Raw genomic sequence first — 4,214 nt, 5'->3', positions numbered from 1 at the left:
TGGGGCGAAGGAGGGCAAGGACAGTGGTGTGGCAGGCCTAACAGCAGACCCCAAATGTGCACACCCCATCCACGGAGTCCGTGAGTACCTTACCTGGTGTGGCAAAAGGGACTTTGTAGATGCAATTAATGTTGAGAGAGAGAGAGAGAGAGAGAGAGAGAGAGAGAGAGAGAGATTATCCTGGATTATCTGGGTGGGCCCAATTTTACCACTGGAGTCTTAAAAATGGAAAAGGGATGTAGAAGAAAGGGCTTTGAATGTGCAGGAGCCAAGGAACACGGGGGCCTCCAGAAGCTGGGAATGACCCTCTGCTGACACTTAGCGAAGACAAAGGACCTCAGTCCTACAACCGCAAGGACTGAATTCTGCCCACAACCTGAATGAGCATGGGAGCAAATTCTCCACTAAAACTTCAAGAAGGGAACACAGCACTGCTGACACCTGATTTTAGCCAGTGAGACCTGTGTTGAACTTCTGACCTGTAGAACTGTAAAATAACACGTGTGCAATGTTTTCAGACACTAAGTTTGTGATCATTTGTTACTGCAGCCATAGAAAATGAATTCGTGTGGTTTAAACTAAAAGCCAAGAGAAGAAAGTGTTTCAAGAAAGAGGGGGCCATCGGCTGCGTCAGAGGCCATGTGAGGGTGAGTAAGAGGAGGACAGGTGTGGGCCCTGGGTGGGGCAACCTGGAGCTAGTTGTTAACCCTGGCAGAGGTGTCAGAGGAGCGGTGAGGTCAGAGCCAGACTGGGGTGGGTTGAGGACCGAAGGGCAGGGTGAGGAAGTGGCAGCAGTGAATACAGACGTCTCTGTCGTAAAGTTTGGTTGTGAAGAGAAGGGGCAGGAAATTGTGCCACATCTGGGGAAGGGTGGACTTTCATCCAGGAGTTTTATTGGTTTTAGTGGGAGCCAGAGAGCGTGTTTATCCGATGAAGGAATCGATCCAGTAGAGAGGAATGGGGCATGGAGGGGGAACGGGTGCTGGGCTGGGGAGGATCAGGAGCAAAGTCCTGGAGTGGCGAGAGAGGCCTGGCCCAGAGCTCAAGTGGAAGGGTTGGCGTTGATAGGAGGGAGGAGCTGGAAGGAGCATGATGAGCACAGGTGCAAGGGTGGGGGGGGGTGTAGTTTGATGGTAGGAGGAAAAGGGGTTCCCATCTGATGGCTTCTGCCTCAAAATGACTAGAGTGAGGTCTCGTGTGAGGGTACGGGGGTGTTGGAGGCTCAAGGAGAGAGAAAAAGATATGAAATGGTTTGTCTTGGAGCCACGTGATTACAGAAAGCAGAGCAGCATTGCACCGGGAGGAAGTGGCCTTTGCGGGCTCTGTCTTCTCCCCTGGCGCCGGGGCTGTGAGTGCTCCATTGGGCCCAGTTTGGGCTCTGGGGTATGTTACTTGCCAGACATATAACCGGAGCAACTCTTAGCCTGCCTGAGCCTCAGTTTCTCAGCCCCATCATTCTAATCCTTTTACCAAAGGAGACAGCACGGGCCAAAGTCATTTCACTTTAAATAATTATCTTGTCCTTGTGTGCGTGCGGTGTGTAATGGGGGTGCAGGTGCGGGTAAAGGGGCCGGGGGGGGTGTGGTACCTACTCCCTTTGCATACAGAGTTCTCATATACCCACAGTCCCCCACACATGCATCTCCCACTCTCAACCCGGGAACTAGGGAAGCTCTACGTGAACGTAGGGTTCTGCCCCAAATGTCCCTTTCACGGGTGTCCCTTGTCCCTTCTGACTTCTAAGGCCTCGAAGGGCCTGGTTAGGGAACCTGGACTGGGTACAGTGCTCTCCACCTGCCAGCCTCCTCTAAGCTGCCTTTTGTCTTAGAAGCCAACTTTTAGGGACTATGATCAGGGCCCCCTCCCGCTCTGGCTTTGATGGGGTTTGGCCAATGGGAGGCACTGGCAGGACATCAGAGGGGGGAGGAGACAGAGGTGAAAGTGAGACGTTCCTGGTGCCTCCCTGCTCCCTGTGTTCCTGGCAGTGGCGACATTTTGCGGTGGCAGCTCCAGCTGGGTGGCCTCTCTCCTGGACTCCGGCTGCCACCGGTTATCACAGAGGCCCCTCCCCTGCCTCCTCCAATGGAGGAGTGCAGAAAGGTGCTAGGGACCTCACACCTCTTATCAGTTCTCCTTACCACACGCACCGTGGTAAACAGTCCTTCCAGTAAACCCTCCCCCGCCCCCAAACCCGTTGACTCTGCCTTCTCTTTCCCGCTGTGCCTAACAGATACAGACTCTGCCTACCTCTCTTCCGACCGTCAGAACTGGTATTCGTACCCACCTCAGCTACGGAAAGGTGCATCAGGGAACCCAGAGGAGAGTTTTAAAGGGTCTAAGCAAAGGTCCCTTCTCTGTTGCTGGGCACTTGCCTTCCAGCTGCACACCTCTCTGGTCCTCAGTGCAAATGAGTAAGTGGCAAGTCATCTAATGCTACTGATGACATGTTTTACCAAACACTATTCTGTCGTTCATGATAATTATCTGTATTTGTGCCTAAGCTGCATTCCTCTGGCCATCTGTCTTGTTTTTGGTGGACAGCTCCTCAGTTCCCTCTGTTATTCATGCATAACACATGCGTGAGTCACAAGCGGGAAAGTCTACAGGGCTCCTTCTACCTCAGTCTCGTCTCGTCACCTATAAAAATGGGATAATGATACCATCAACTTCATAGAGCTGGTGTGAGGATTCAATGAGTAATATCTGTAAGTGCTTAGAACAGCAGGTGCAAAGTATCGGCTAATACTATTATTCTTCTTTGATCCATCTTGGCTCACTTTCCTATAGCTTGCATGTAGGAAGGGGAGCAGGAATTCCTCAGTCCCCCCACTTTCAATGCTTCCCTCAGCACCCGTTCCCCCTCCATGCCCCATTCCTAAGTAGATTTCCTTCTGGAAGGGCCAGAAGGGCAAGTTGTGATTCTTATGTTTTCTACCCTCAGGTCTAAACCAGTGGTTTTGAGATGGTGGCCTGGGGAGCCCTGGGGTGCCCAAGAAGCCCCAAAAGGCACAGAGAGTGGGTATTGCTCTAGGTCACACTCTTCGGCTTGCTTTTATCTGTTTCAGCTTCCTGTCAAGATTCTGTTGGAACAAAGGCTTCCGAGACTTTAAAAAGTTGAAAATCCTTTTTCAGAGACATTGATGCCCCAGATTTTACAGATCTTGGTCTTAATTTCTTTGGCCCCATTGCCAAGAAACATTCTCTATTTTATTCAAATAGTTTGTATCCTTTTCCATTTCTGATGCTCTGAAACAGATTATGTGCACAAGCGAATCTTTGTGTCCTCCCCTGGGGTGTCTTCCCAGGTCTGTGCGTTCAGCATGCATTGCCTCCTTAATCCTCAGGCCCCTGGGGAAGCTAACGACCATGGCTGTTTAACAGTGGGGACATCTGAAGGCACTTGACTTTTACTGGCACCTGATCCAGCCTCTGGAGTACTTCTAATCCCTAAAATTCAAGGTTGCTAGGGAGTCATCTATGCTGCCGACCCTGGGCCAGGCCTGGTCCCTGTGGCGAGTAAGAATGAGGGACGTGGAGTAGCAGAAGCTATACAGGGCTGACTCCCAGGGAGGAGCAGCCAGTGTCTGGAGTTGGCTAGGGGAGTGGGGAGGTAGGAACACTCCAACTGGTCACCGGATCATGTCTTTATGCAGTTCGAGACATTGGGTACAGAGAATATGGACATACGAAGGCAGCAAAAGCCAACCTCCAGATCTCTCCCTGGAATGCCCTTATCCCAGACTGTCACCAGCCTTCCTCCCATACTTCATTTGGGTCTTTGGCTCAAGTGTTACCTCATTAGAACTGCCTTGAGACTAGACAAGAGAAACACCCCTCCCTCAAGTTCTGAGCTCGCTAGTCCCCTTCCAGACATGCCCTTTTCCACAGAGCAAGAAGCCCATGGGCCAAGGGGATGCGAGGATGCGCCCGCCCAAAGCTCTTACTCCTCACTCCTTCTTAGATCATGCGACAGCACCCACGTCCCCAGGACTCACTGCCCCAATAGCACCAGCTTCCGGAGACTGCCTCAGCTTTTCCCAAAGCCTACCCTCTTGAGGATCCAAAGAGTGGCTATTTGCAGGAGGTGTGGATGGGCCTCAGGTGTGCAGACGGGGATGTTACAGGTGAGGCCAAGGCCCCTTGAAGTGTAGGATAGAGCTGGAGCGCAGAGTAGTAGGACAGTCGAGGGTCAGGGACCAGTTACCGCCCAAGCC

This window comes from Pteropus vampyrus, unplaced genomic scaffold (assembly GCF_000151845.1).
Source record: "Pteropus vampyrus isolate Shadow unplaced genomic scaffold, Pvam_2.0 Scaffold65, whole genome shotgun sequence".
Taxonomy (NCBI): domain Eukaryota; kingdom Metazoa; phylum Chordata; class Mammalia; order Chiroptera; family Pteropodidae; genus Pteropus; species Pteropus vampyrus.
This window is presented reverse-complemented; position numbering follows the sequence as displayed.